The following is a 16198-nucleotide window of genomic DNA, read 5'->3' on the forward strand; positions in this document are numbered from 1 at the left end:
CACATTTTATCTGCAAATCTGTTTTTTCACTTCTGTATACAATGAAACAGCTTTTCCAAGTCTTCAAATCGCATTAAAAAGTGTTTTAATGCATTACATTGTTGAAGAGTAAGATGAACTAAATACCAGATATTTTGTACAAGTGAAAAACTCTTCTAACATGGTTGTAATCTGCTCCTTTTAACTGCAGCTCTGTTCTTTCCCTTCTACATACTATGAAACAGCGTTTCCAAGCTTTCTATTCAACTTAAACCATGTTTTATAGCAATCTAAAATGAAAAAAGAAACCAAGTACTAAGTTGTATTTCAAGTGAAAACAAGCTGTTGTAGTATGATTGCAATGTGCACATTGTATCTGCAAATCTGTTTTTTCACTTCTGTATACAATGAAACAGCTTTTCCAAGTCTTCAAATCGCATTAAACAGTGTTTTAATGCATTACATAGTGTTGAAGAGTAAGATGAACTAAATACCAAACATTTTGTACAAGTGAAAAACTGTTCTAACATGTTTGCAATCTGCTCCTTTTAACTGCAGCTCTGTTCTTTCCCTTCTACATACTATGAAACAACGTTTCCAAGCTTTCTATTCAGCTTAAACCTTATTTTATAGCAATCTAAAATGAAAAAAGAAACCAAGTACTAAGTTGTATTTCAAGTGAAAACAAGCTGTTGTAGCATGATTGCAATGTGCACATTTTATCTGCAAATCTGTTTTTTCACTTCTGTATACAATGAAACAGCTTTTCCAAATCTTCAAATCGCATTAAAAAGTGTGTTAATGCATTACATAGTGTTGTAGAGTAAGATGAACTAAATACCAGACATTTTGTACAAGTGAAAAACTGTTCTAACATGTTTGCAATCTGCTCCTTTTAACTGCAGCTCTGTTCTTTCCCTTCTACATACTATGAAACAGCGTTTCCAAGCTTTCTATTCAACTTAAACCATGTTTTATAGCAATCTAAAATGAAAAAAGAAACCATGTACTAAGTTGTATTTCAAGTGAAAACAAGCTGTTGTACCATGATTGCAATGTGCACATTGTATCTGCAAATCTGTTTTTTCACTTCTGTATACAATGAAACAGCTTTTCCAAGTCTTCTAATCGCATTAAACAGTGTTTTAATGCATTACATAGTGTTGAAGAGTAAGATGAACTAAATACCAGACATTTTGTACAAGTGAAAAACTGTTCTAACATGTTTGCAATCTGCTCCTTTTAACTGCAGCTCTGTTCTTTCCCTTCTACATACTATGAAACCACGTTTCCAAGCTTTCTATTCAGCTTAAACCATGTTTTATAGCAATCTAAAATGAAAAAAGAAACCAAGTACTAAGTTGTATTTCAAGTGAAAACAAGCTGTTGTAGCATGATTGCAATGTGCACATTGTATCTGCAAATCTGTTTTTTCACTTCTGTATACAATGAAACAGATTTTCCAAGTCTTCAAATCACATTAAACAGTGTTTTAATGCATTACATAGTGTTGTAGAGCAAATTTCCAAGTCTCAGAAAAAAAATCTTTTTTTTCACTTCTGTATACAATGAATCAGCTTTTCCAAGTCGTGACATCGCATTAAACAGTGTTTTAATGTTTAAAATGCACAAGAAAACAATTACTAAGATTTATTTCAACTAAAAACAAGCTGTTGTACCATGTTTGCCATGTGCACATTATATCTGCAAATCTGTTTTTTCACTTCTGTATACAATGAAACAGCTTTTCCAAGCATTCAAATCACTTTAAACAGTGTTTTTAATGCATTACATAGTGTTGTAGAGTAAGATGAACTACATACCAAACATTTTCTAAAATGTCAAAACATTGAGTGCAAGTTAAAAACTGTTATAATGTTTGTAATGTGCACATTCTAACTGCATTTCTGTTCTTTCACTTCTACATACTATGAAACAACGTTTCCAAGCTTTCTATTCGGATTAAATAGTGATTTAGTGTTTTATAGCAATCTAAAATGCACAAGAAAACAATTACTTAGATGTATTTCAAGTAAAATGAATGAGTGCAAGGGAAGACAATCTGCTGTAATGTTTGCAATTTGCATATTGTAATTGATTGGTAAGAAAACAGTTTCTAAGACATATTTCAAGTGAAAACAAGCTGTTGTACCATGTTTGCAATGTACACATTTTATCTGCAAATCTGTTTTTTCACTTCTGTATGCAATAAAACAGCTTTTCCAAGCATTCAAATCGCAATATACCATGTTTTAATGTATTACATAATGTTGTAGAGTAAGATGAACTACATACCAAAACATTTTCTAAAATGTCAATACATTCTGTGCAAGTGAGAAACTGTTCTAACATTTGTAATGTGCACATTGTATCTGCATCCCTGTTCTTTCACTTCTACATACTATGAAACAGCATTTCCAAGCTTTCTATTCGGCTTAAACAGTGTTTTATAGCAATATAAAAGGCACAAGAAAATTTCTAAGATGTATTTGAAGTAAAATAATTGAGTGCAAGGGAAAACAATCTGCTGTAATGTTTGCAATGTTCACATTGTAGCTACAAATCTTTATTTTTAATTCTATATACAATGAAACAGCTTTTTCCAAGCATTCAAATCACATTGTAAAGTGTTTTAATGCATTACGTAGTATTTTACAATAATATTGTGACTGGGGCAGCAGAGAGGAAGCAAGAGGCCAAATTCCATTTTCACGTTCTTTATTATTCATGTTCTTTCCGCTTTGTTTCACCAAGTCTAGTGGATGGATCGGAGTGGAGTAGCTTCTCTGCAGGAAGCTCGCATCGTTCGGCTACTAATTTGCAGCCCCATAAATACAGGTGCAGGTTAATGAGGTGCAGGTGTCTCCTGTGATTGTGTTGACAGTTGATTGTGATCGAGGAAAGCGCATGACATGGTCCTGGTCCTGCGAGGGCGTGTCTCCCCCTTTTGGGCACCGGTCTGCTATGAAAATATGTAATGCAAGATAAGAAAAACCGTTCAAGCGAAAAGATTGTGTTCAAGTGAAAACAAACTGTAATAACTTGTTTGCAAAGTTCACTTTAAAAATATGTTCTTTACCTTCTACATAATATGAAACAGCGCCTCCAAGCTGTTTTAAAATGCACACGAAAACAATTTGCACACGAAAACAAGATGTATTTCAAGAAAAATGAGTGAGTGCAAGGGAAAACAATCTGCTGTAATGTGCACATTGTAATTCATTCATAAGAAAACACTTTCTAAGATGTATTTCAAGTGAAAACAATATGTTCAAGTGAACACAAGCTGTTTTAAATATGTTTGCAATGTGCACATTGCAACTGCAAATCTGTTTTTCCAAGCATTCAAATCGCATTAAAGAGTGTTTTAATGCATCACATAGTATTTTATAATAATATGTAATTCATGATAAGAAAAAAACATTCAAGCGAAAAGATTGTGTACAAGTGAAAACAAACTGTAATAACTTGTTTACAAAGTTCACTTTAAAAATCTTTTCTTTACCTTCTCCATAGTATGACACAGCGCATCCAAGCATTCTCATTGACTTAAACAGTCTTTTAGTGCATTACATAGTGTCACGAATGGCCACCCTCCTAGTGTCCCTGTTGTCATGGTTTCCCTGTCTTCTGTTTTCTTGCACTTCCTGATTCCATGCCTTAGTTTCGTTTTCTCCGCCCCTCGTTTGATTTTCTTCACCTGTCCCTCCTTAATTTCGTGTATTTAAACCATGTATTGTTCCCGGTGTTTGCTGGTCTTTGACTAATTTGTGTATGTTTTTAGAACGTTGAATGTTTGCATGTTTATTCGTATGGTAGTTTTGGTTTGTACTCTGTGTTTCCTAGCTCTGAGTTTTCCCAAGCCTAAGTATAGCCTGTTTTCCTGTTTGCCTTCATGTGGTTTTTGTTTTGTTTACTCATGTATCCCCATGCTCTCCGTGTTGGCTCTTTGACCCTGGACTGTAATAACGACTCTTATTCTGGATTTGCCCCGATGAAATCTGTTCTGTCACTTCCGTACACCATGAAACAGTGTTTCAAAGCAATCTAATGGCCTTATACAGTGTTTCAGACCAACACAAAGTGTTTTCAAACTAATATGTAATGCATAAGAAAACACTTTCTAAGATGAATTTCAAGTGTTAGAGTTAGGGTTAGGGTTTGGGTTTGGGTTAGGGTTAGGGATACGGTTAGGGTTAGGATTAGGGTTAGCATTAGGGTTACGATTAGGATTTCAACACAATCTAATCGCCTTAAACAGTGTTTCCGTGCAACACAGTGTTTTTAACCAATATGTAATGATTGATAAGAAAACCTTTTCTAAGACATATTACAAGTAAAAACATTGTCTGCAGCTGAAAACAAGCTGCTGTAATATATTTGAAATGTGCACATGATTGCAAAACTGTTCTTTCGCTTCTACATACTAGGAGACATTTCCAAGCCTTCTAATCAACTTAAACGGTTTCACAGTGCAAAACATTGTGTTTTTATCCCAAATGTAATGCATGATAAGAAAACACTGTCTAAGAAGTATTTCAAGTGAAAATAGTTTGTGCATGTGCACATTGCAAATAATTGCAACTCTGTACTTTCATTTCTATATCTATAATTCACATTGCAACTCTGTTCTTTCATTTCTAGAATTTACTTACATAGTTACATAATTAGGTCTAAGTGTCACAGCACGGCCCCCACTTCTACTATAGACTCCTCCCCATGTTCGTGTGTGTGTGTGTGTGTGTGTGTGTGTGTGTGTGTGTGTGTGTGTGTCAGGAGTCTGGTTGTGTTCTATTACAGATCCAGTTCCACATTCCATTACAGAGTTTCATGTTTTCAGCATATCATGAGACAAGACTGCCCACCCCGAAGAGTAATAAAAGGAAGAAGCTAAAGAGAACAAGGCAGTGATATTTGATTGAGACATTTGTTTAATACTGATAATGATATTTGACCTAGTGTATGGCCTTGCTTCCAGTTTTGACTTTGCCCTAATAGTTAGTTTTGCCTTTGCTTATTTGTATATATTCCACTTCATTCCTTTTGTTGTGTGTTCACTGTTAAGTAGGGAGTGACTGCCAGTTTGTTTGAGGTGTGGGTTTGATCTATATTTTTCACTTAGGGAGTAAGTGTAGTTGTGTGTTTTGCTAGTCGATGGTTTAGTGTGTTTTTGTTCCATTCTTGGCTCGACATGGCACATCCTTGTCATGTCTCATCACACAAAGTATTGTTGGATTAGATAAATATAATTTGTTAAATAACTGTAACATTTGCACACACAAACGAGGAAGAAGATCCAATTGCAAGAGGTTTTATTTTTAAATCAAACAGATCAGTGGAGTCAGGCAGGTATTCATAGTCAGCTTGTTCCAAGGTCGATAACACGGGGCAGAGTCCAATAACACTGGGGTGTCCAGGGGTCAGGCAAGAGATGAGGTCTGAAAAATAGGCAGAAGTTGAAAACCAGGAAGACAAACACAAATCTAGAATGCTCAGTACATAGGGTTGGCAATATGTCACAACATGAAAGGGAGGGGAGCTTAAGTAAGTGGGGCAGTAATGAAGAGAACGATGATAAGGTGCATACTACTCTAGCGAATCAGATCGGAGGTGTGTACTAGAAGTAGGTATGGCAGTACAGGGCTGAACGTGGTTCCTGGGGTTCGTTACAAGAACGTTTGAAAAAGTTATTTATTAATATATAATAATAATTATTGTTGTTGTTAATAATAATAACAACAACAACAATAATAATAATAATAATAATAATAAACTATTAAAAAGCGTATAATTAAAATCAAATTAGTGGCCTCTGGCTTTTTGGTGCAAAACTGTAGGCAAAATCCAAATAAAGAAGCATATGTTAATTTACGAGATTACATAATACTTTAATTAGGAATGTTTCAGAAACACTCACTAATTAACGAACAAAAAAGAAGTAGGTCTTGAAGCCCTTCGAAGCTTTTGGTATAGGCACACCAGAGATCTGTCACTAGATGTCACTGTGTCTCAAGTTCTGACAGGGGTTTATCTTAACCCTGATAAAGACATCAGATTTGAGGCAAGACTTTTGTACCTACATTTTCAGATCAGATACTTTATTATATCTTCATGACATGTTTTAATGAAATTACACACACTGAAGTAGGGGAATCGTTAATCAATACCATTTTCATTGGGCTTTTTCAGAATGTATTGTTCAGAGAATCTAAAGATGACCTGTTTATTACTGACTCAAAAGCAAAGCTGTTGCAAATATTCATATCTTATATCAAATATTTTATGCTTCATCACCCCTCTCCACAAATACACACACATATGAAAGAAAAAGAAAGGTAGAAAAACAAGCCACCAGCCAGGCAGAGCAATTTAAGATTATTTGCAATGATTGCTAAGCAGAATGTATTGCCTGCTGTGTGCTCAGTATGTGCTGTATTAAAGCCATTGAGCTATGCAGCACCTTGTGGGTGTGGGACATAGGACTCATCCCAGTCGATTGCCAAATTGTGGAGCATTGCACAAGCAACAATGATGTTGTTTGCTGTTTGTGGGCTGGATCTTAATCCCATTGTGAAGTAGGCAATTCAAGGAGTGTAGTGGGCCTTCAACAGGTATCAGGTGTCAACAGGTACCAGCACAGTCACCACTGCTCAGTCACCAAGCACTCCACTGTAAGCCCCTTCCTCCAATCATGCTTAAAACTCTCTGCTGTCAAATATCCATCCATCATGGGTACTGCCTGGTCATCTTGCAACAGTAATGCTAATCATTTAAAATCCACCTGGATATCTTTGGATAATTGGTTTTGAGTAATGGGAATAGAAGACACAACACTGCACAAAATTAGGCCCAATGACATGCTAGGTTAGGCCTAAAATAAAGTAGACTGTTATTCGCTGTGAGTATAAATGATTTGTAGGAAGACAATATTAACATTTTCATGATTTTGTGTGTGTTTGTTTGTTTGTTTGTTTTAGCTAGGCTGATCATGACATAATATAGCAGTACATCTGGTTTAGTGGAAGTTGAGAAGTGGATAAGGTAGATTGGTGCTTGTTTTGACAGAGGTTTAATGTAATGTGCAGCTCTGTATGTTAAACCCCTTAATTTACTGGTGTTAAGATGAGACTAAACTGATGCCTAGCTAATGATAGAGCAGTTGCCCCATTATTATTTCAGTTGTTGTGATGTATGAGTTCTTGCAGTTCTCCTGTTCTCTTGATGTCTTACCAGTAAATGGGGAAGTCTTCCAGATAGCAGGAAACTTTGATACTTTTCAATGATGCAAGGGAACAATGCAAGGGTACAATGATGTACAATAATAATTTTGTTCTTTAATTTCATAATGTAATAATGTAATGTAATTGAATATCAATATCAGATCTTATCAGATCTAATTTGATATTTCTTATCTTAACTAAACAATACATTATGTAACTGCATCTTATTCTAACAATAAATACATGTAGTACCCGTGTCTAAACACCAAGAAGGGTAGATCTATAGATGGGTGCTATCGGTCTGTATGTTTATATTTAAAATACGTGGTGTACTTAATACCAAACGAAAATACACTAAAAGAAACACAGTAAATAGTAAAACCATGTTCTGAGAAAATTTGATAACAGTTTAAATTATTTTTTACTGATGGGGTGAATTAAGATGAGTTATTAGATATAAATAAAAACAAAAAACAAAGGGTAACAAATATGTAACCTGTTAGTACACAACCAAGAATAAATAAGATTCTTCATCAACGAATTAATCAATGAATTATGTAGCTAAATTAGTTAGCTATAAACTCGAAATCTCTTTAGCATTCTTTAACTTTGAAACAGAAACATATATATTATATAGCTAAGACTACTGCAACAATATGACGCACTTTAATTGTAGACCCCCACACACGAGAGAGAGATTCTTTCCTTAAAAAAATAAATTAATTAAATTTAAAAATAAATTAAAAAATAATAAATAATAAATAAATAAATAAATACATACATACATACATAAATACATACATACATACATACATACATACATACATACATACATACATACATAAATAAATACATACATACATACATACATACATACATACATACATAAATAGCGATATTAGGATTCAAGGGGAAAAAAACAATCCGTCCCGCTCACTGTATTGTGTCTGTCCTCCAAACACACGCTTGAAACGACACGGAGGATGACGCGATACCAGACGCGAGATGGATTGTTGTTTTCTCTGTGAAGTAATATTGTTACATTTGTAGCATATAATCTAGATAGATACATACATATATATATACACACATGTATACATGTATGAACTTGTAGCCAAGCATGTTGATGTAGTACAACTCTCCCTCCTCACTTCATATCTTGTGTTCTCATTGGTTGTAGCTTGACATTGCACTCACTATCATGGTCGCAACACTTTTAACACAACAGTATTTGGACTAGGTCCAGATGGCCGCCAGGTCCAGATGTTGAGCATGTTAGATATTTTTTTCGTTTAAGCGATCGGCAAACTTCGTGGATCGTGCATCTGAATAATTCATGCATTGCAATCAAGAGCAGAGGTTCGAGCCCCGAGCGACCGCCAATGTGGTGCTTTTTTCGGCGACCTCCAAAACCTGTCGGCGAGCGGACAATTAGGGCAAAAACTCAACATAAGTTTTTGCCACTAGTCTCGTCTCTCGTCTCCGATCGAAAGACAGTCGTCCTCCTTTTCCTTCGTGGGAGAGAAAATCCCTCCCTCTTCCCCTGTAATCTCTCTCTTCCTCTGCTTGTCCGCTAGGCTTCGCTCCCTATCCGATCAAATTAAGTCTTGGAATGGATACTCTATCCAAAACAGAAGTTAATGGCTACAGATGTCTTGCCTAGATTGTTAGACGCTAGGGGCGCCCGCGAACAAGCATGGTGCAAAATGAATCGAGCGAATGGAGCTAAACGGCTAAAAATTGTTTTTCACTAATTGGTCAAGCTCTTCAATTTTGGAATTTATGAGTATGTATCACACTAAAATAGCAAAGAAAATATACCTGTATATTTGTTTTTGCAGTAGTACTCTAGCGTTTCTGCTACGTTAGCAGTCTATCCGCACCCAGTAACAGAAATGCTAGCGTACTACTGCCCAAAACCCATTCATTTTGGACTCACTCGCGGACGCCCTGTGGAGTTTTGTAGTCATAATTTGATGTAACGAGAGGAGTACGAAGTCGCAGGCTATTAATTCACATGAGAATAGGTTCTATCTCATATGCAGCTCTATCTAATGCTGCACCATTAAGGTGACAGTATTTGTACCTAATTTGTGATTTAGACGGTCTGCCAAATGCGTAACATTTAAATGTTCTGAAATACCACTGCATGTAATATAGCAGAATAGGGAATCCGGTTTATTGGTCAAGTATGCTGACACAAAAGGAATTTAGGTCCAGCTGTTGGTGTCGCTCCAGCAATACAGGTAATATACACACAATATACAATATTTCAGATACATATTAGTTTATACATATTTAGTTTATCTTTGTAATTATCTCTGATTTTCTATCTGTTCCTAAAATTCTGCTTTAGAATTAATTTTTATCAACCTCATTGTGTCACCTGGACTACATGTAGTACAATGCATCACTGGGCCACTGTTGATATACAGCCTTGCGGCATTGATTGTGAAGTGGAACTTACTAACCAAAACAACAGCTGCTGGACCCATCACATTAACTGCAAATGTCAAATGCGTAGACTTGTGGTTTGGCAGAATTTTATAGATTTAATGCATGCTGGAATGTATGTTAATGCAGTTATGATGTAAGTTATAGGAGTTGCTTCTCTGTGGTTCAATCATACTGTAAAGAGGACAGAACAATAACCCTCATTTCTTTCTTTCTTTGCATAAAGCTCTTTTTATCCCTATTTTTATCTATGATCTAGATTATGAATGGGAATATATATATCCCCCTCTGTCTGTCTGTCTGTCTGTTTAAGTATTTTTCATGTTCCATATATTGCTTCTACAGTTTATAATGCCCTTCAAAAATATTGGTAAAGATAAGTGAGAAAGTTTGCTTTACCAGTTGTTTACTCAGTTTATATAAGAAATGTATGTAAAAAATTCAAGTAAAAATTATAGAATACAAACATTTTTCTAAAACAATAGTATGTGCTCTCTTGCATTTAGTATGTTTTGTGCTCTCTGTTGCAGAGATTGATGAGAGGTCATACTACATATAAATCAGAGCTCATCTATACAAACCTGCAGATGCTTCAGTCCTTGGAAGTCTTTTAACTGTGGTCAGTGCACCCTTTTTGTAATGATTTGGTTGAAAATAATGGATCATTATTCTATTGGAAGTTTTGGTTAAGATCCAGACTTAGCCTGCTACCAGGGACAGGCAGGTTTTGGTCTACAATCTCCTAATATTTGGTGCAATCCTTCAATCAAATCAATCAATAGATGATTCCAGGGAGTAACTGCAGTGAAGTACTAAATACGTACTAAAGTTTCTAAATAAATAGGACTGTGACATCATGGCTGAGCAAGTCAAGGTGCAAGGTGCACGTGGCAGGGTGAGCTTGGTCTAGTAATAAAAAACAAAGACAAGCCAAGGCAAACAAAGAAAGGGAAATGTCCTGAAAGGCAAAATGAAAGTAATCTTCCTGAAGAATGGGAATGTCCGTAGACGAGATGTGACAGTAGACTGCTCGCAAGCCAATGCAAATAACCTGGTATGGGGACTTGTGGGATTAAATAGTGGAGAACAATTTAGGTGTGGGTAGTGGTCTGGGAATTGGTCATGGTGTGTGATTGGTGGAAATGCAGGAGGTGGTTTTGCGAGATGCCATTCGGGGTGAGACAAGGATGTCTCAGACAGAGGTCCTTCATCAGCTGTGAAAGCAAAGTGCCTTCTCTCTCTCTCTCTCTCTCTCTCTCTATCTATCTATCTATCTATCTATCTATCTATCTCTATCTATCTATCTATCCAGTGCAAAACTGGAAAAGCAACTGCAACTCCATATAGTTTGGCAATAAAGATATTCTAACTTTGCTCTTGTCTGGTGCAGGTCAAACAAGTTCAAGACAACTGGCGTAAGGACAAGTCAATATGGACCACAAAACCAAAGCTCTCTCAATCCGAAGATATATAAACACTTAAAAACCACTATAGAACACACCCTGCTACACCCTGATCATCTTATTATGGGATGTAGGGACTAATGGTCATTAAGTTTGGGTAGACTGGGGTCTTATGCACAGTCAGCAATAAGCCAATGGGTAAACTTCATTAGGTTACCATCATCCCCCATTAGACTTATTCTCAACTGTGCCCTCTTTGCTCAAGCCAGTCTTCAGGCTAGGCACTGAGGTAAAAGGGAAGATAATGTTTAGACAGACAAAGCTCCGATCCCATGCTGTTGGAGCAAACACCAGACACTTGCTCCCATTGTGAAGGTTATGTCAAAATGACTCATTGTTGTAGATTAAAATTGCAGCAATGTTGATATTAAAATTATTTTATTAAATGATTTTATACATTTTATTACAGCTCATTCCACCATTCATCACTGAATGAAAATTTCCCCATTTAATTTGTTAAATTCAATTCTATATTAAATTATTGATAATAATTATTGATAATTAATAATCCAATATAATTAGAGATATACAAAGACAAAAAAAATTACATTATAAAAGTGTTTGAAAATATTTGTGCCTATTCAAAACCTATTCACATCTGTGATGTAAGCACTGTGAAGGAGGGTGTATTTGTGCACACAGAAAGCAACATATCCAGGCACTGTAGGGTTAAAAACAGGTTAACATCACCATTTATTTCAGTTCTACAAGCTACATCAAAAACATTTTTTAACATACCAAATAGGTTCACCTCAATATTATAAACTAATATAATAAATTTGTTTTACATAACAGTTTTATGACATTAATAATTGTCACAAAGGTAAAACAAAACATTAATTAAAATAACATATTAAATATCATTCAGTCAAATGAGAAACATCACCATATCTAGTACTTGATTAAATTCTTAAGGCTTTCTGCAAAAACTAAATATTGTTTATAGGCATTGGCAAATAAAAATAGCGATCTATATTAGAACAATAACAAGACAGACAACTGCATGATGACAACACAGCTTTATTGTAAAACACCAATTGAAAGTGTCCACAGTCACTTGTCATGGTGACCCCTCCCTGTTGACATCTACCAGCAACCAACAATGCACATGGACTTTTGTTTGTTATTCCTGTGTTTATCATGTCACATGTCTTGTTTAAGTTTGTCCATGCCTCATACTAAACAGGCTTAAATAACAAAGGACATAACCCCCAGGTGTTGTGGCTACTGATGTCCAACACACACCACCAGGGGGATATTATGTTGTGTCCTTTGTTATTTAAGCCTGTTTAGTTTGCATGACCAATGTCATACAATGTTACGTGGGCTCTTTGGTCATATTAATGCATATTTATGTTTGTTTTCATTTTAATTTATTTCATTAAACGCTTTAGTTGGAGACTTGCTGTCTCTCTGTTTCAGTGGAGTTGGCAACCAAGACAGACGAAAGTGCGGTCTTCCCTGAGATTCCCTGTTGGGGTGGTGTCCTGTTGAGTGATTGTGGACCAGGCCCTGAGGAGTAGCAGAGAGGGTGGCACCACTTGTGTGGTCAAACATGTTGTGGTTTTGTGACGTTTGTGTTTATTGTGATAACTGCTCCGTGTTTACTCACCATGTTTCTATGTGATGTGTAAGAACTATGCTGTGCTGGTGTTGTGTGATAGTTGTGCTGTTTTATGTGTCATGTGTGCTAAACATAGTGCTTCTCGGTGAATTGTATTAGATTGTGTGATCTTTGTATGCATGAAATGTGTTGTTTATATGTGAATTGTTTAGTTGTGCTGTCTTTATGTGATACGTCATAGCCATGTTGTCTGTGTTGGTGGGGTGGTGTTAATTCTGACTACTAATAGTCTATAATGGTTGTGAATGTGTTAGTCATGTTGTCTTCTTGATTTTTCTTTTTGTCTTGGGGGGCTCTTTGGTCATCCCTCTAAGGACTGATGTAGTTCTACCTGGCCAGTGTATTTGGGTTAGTCAGCTCTGAGGTCTACCCAGGTGTAAGCACAGTGGCAGTAGCTTGAGCACAGTAGCAGTTGTCAGTCATAGGAGGAGCTTTCGACAGAGGAAGTGGCAGGTGAGCACTACGTCGACAGAGAAAAGTTCTGAGTACCAAAGAAAGTCATAGTTGCTCTATAGAGGGATGAGTCCATGATGGAGGGCTCCAAGCAGTACTGAGGAGTTAAGCCAAGAGTGCACATCAGCGAAAGAGAGCTCCAGCAGTACCAAGGAGCGATGCTACCAAGTGTGGTCCTGTGAGGTTCCCATTGAAGCACCTATTGGGAAGTGCCAGCAGGGTTTCCAGATGTCACAAGGAGTGCCAATGAGTGGTGCTAGTACCTTGTATCCCATCTGGTGATGGGCCCAGGTGTCATGAGAAGGGACAAGGAATGTGTCCCAGAGACGACAGGGATAACAGAGGATGTAGAGGCAAGTGGCCCTTTTGCCCCATCCTGTAGACTGCTTCACGGATATGGGAGGACAGCACATCAGCACTCAGTCAGCAAGAGGAGACCCCATGAAGGACAAAGGCAGACATTGTCCTCTCTCCCAGGGGTAGACGTGTGTGGAGTGCCTCAGGCCCAAGTGGGCGCGTTCCACATCGTTTCCCCACTCTTTCTCCCTTGTTTTATGTAGGTGCAGGGGGCAGGGGTGGGGGGGTATCGTCATGATCCCGTCCCCTCCCTGCTGACATCTACCAGCAACCGGCAGCGCACGTTAAATTTTGTGTTCTTCTTGTGTTTATCATGTTAGACATTAGTAGCCACAACACTGGGGGTTATATGTTGTTATTTGTTATTTAAGTCTGTTTAGTTTGTATGTCAGTCAGTGATGTTACATTGGCTCTTTTGTTTGTGTTAGTGCACTCTTTCTTACTTTTTATGCCCATGGCATCAGGCAACATATTTTTCTATCAAATCACAGAAGATTCTAGAAGTTTTCTAATAAGCTGTACCCAGTGAAATAACTTCTTACAAGAAAGCCTGGTTGTTATTATACTACTGACATTAGATATTGAGACCGGTCTTTAGGCCACCACATCATTAAATCTGCCCCCACTTGCTGTATCTTAGCATTTATGAAGATGAAGTAATGCTCAGATGTTGTACGAGGAAGAATTATTGAAAGGGGAGATCACATGAAAATATTCCATGCACACAGACTCTTAATTTTAAACTTTTAACTCTAGACTCAGCCAGTAAATATGATAAGTCTATGTCTTAACTAATGCACTACATTAGTACTTCACTGTCTGTGACATTATTTCTGTAGGGTAGTAACATCTGAAATTGAACATTAAAAATGTTTGTAATAAACCTTTTCCATCTTCGGGCTACTGAAATTATTTAGAAGTTTTGTAAATTTCTACAAATGCCTCTGGCACAGAGCTGACTTCCTTTCTGTTATGTAAAACAGGCTGTCGAGTGCAAAAATGATGTAGCATTTTACATTGCATTTTGTCATCACTAGGGATAGGCACCCATACATTTGTAAAGCTGCTTTGTGACATGCATTGTAAAAGTGCTACATAAATACATTTGACTCACTTTGACCACACATATGCTGCAGATTCAAGCACACATTAATCTCACTCATTACAGTCAGTGTTACTTGCAGGCCCTCACCTATTAGAGTTTTATTTTCAAGACTTAGCCTCTATATTAGTATGTTAATATAGTGATCATCTGTGCTCAGCTTTTGGCAGGTTCTTTTTCTTCTCCAGGGATGAGATTGAGGCACAAACCAATATTTTATTGTTTATTGTAGCCAATATTTTATTGTGTTGCACAGTCACCAGGTCACTAAATTAAACAGATATGTTATGATTACAAATTGCTTCCAAATAGCTTACTGGCATGGAGATATGGCAGTAGTTGTTCTCTGCTTCAACAAATGCTTGTATTTCCCTAACTAGGGTAAAACTAGGGTTATTCTTGCATTTCCCTACCTGTAAAACAGGCATTTCTTTGGTTATCTCATTATTCTTCTCACTGTGTGGGGGGACAAGATTAGCTTTACACACTCTTTTGTGTGTGTGTGTGTGTGTGTGTGTGTGTGTGTGTGTGTGTGTGTGTGTGTGTGTGTGTGTGTGTGTGTGTGTGTTCAGTGAACAGTGATCATGTGTCTATAAAGAGCAGAGTGACTCACTCTGCTGTGTTTGGAGTTAAGCAGTGAGTCAGCATCTTCATTTTTCTTTTCCACATATCCACCAATAGCATGCACACACACACACACACACACACACACACACACACACGCACACTCACACAAGGGTACACACAAGTATTCGCATGCACTATGCATGCAGAAATACACACACAGCATTTCTTACTCTCACACACACACTTAAAAATATATAAACGTGCACTCTGCAGGTGATGAGTAAGCACTGTTCATTGCTTAAAACCTGCTTCCCTCATAAATGTTTGATCAAATGCAAGGTAACTGATACACAGAGCAATAACTATGCATGTGTGCAAAATATCAGGCAAACAGAAATTAGGTGTTAGGGTACACCTCACGCAAAATTCTGCAAAAAAATTATTTAAATGCTGAATTAAAATGCCTACAGGACGAAAGGGAACAGCATTATTGTGTGCATTTGTATGCAACTACATTCTCACGTACTCCTCATCAGATGTTACTGACGCAGCAGACAGACACGTCATATATGATATCACAATTTGATTGTGTCTGCTTCAGAGAGCGATCGAGCCATTTGTTAAATAACGGCGGTCAATGTTTTTATACGAATGTCCGTTGAACAGCTTAAAATGACGTGACACTTTGAAAAATCAACCTCTTTGGATAATGAATATTGGTAACAGCACTGATTGAAATCCACCGATGGTTTACGGTAAAGTGCCGACTCAGTGACTGGCTAGTATCCAGTACACTCCCGTTCCATCAACTGTTCAAAACAAACGCCTCTCATAACTTTCCCTTTAAGAAATGGTAGACTGGCGTGGTTGCTCTCTCTCTCTCTCTCTCTCTCTCTCTCTCTCTCTCTCTCTTTCTCTCTCTCTCTTTCTCTCTCTCTCTCTCTCTCACACACACACACACACACACATACACACTCAC

General features: G+C 37.0%; 1 long non-coding RNA gene across 1 annotated transcript; it reads left to right on the forward strand.

The window, feature by feature from the left end:
- The first annotated feature begins 8906 nt into the window (after window positions 1-8906).
- LOC118242040 (uncharacterized) lies at window positions 8907-14416 on the forward strand. The gene is made up of 3 exons (XR_004776526.2): window positions 8907-9445; window positions 10184-10272; window positions 11044-14416. It is a non-coding gene; the product is annotated as an uncharacterized LOC118242040 (long non-coding RNA).
- Window positions 14417-16198: the final 1782 nt, after the last annotated feature.

Source organism: Electrophorus electricus, chromosome 5, assembly GCF_041902795.1.
Source record: "Electrophorus electricus isolate QZ-2024a chromosome 5, ASM4190279v1, whole genome shotgun sequence".
In the NCBI taxonomy this organism is placed as follows: domain Eukaryota; kingdom Metazoa; phylum Chordata; class Actinopteri; order Gymnotiformes; family Gymnotidae; genus Electrophorus; species Electrophorus electricus.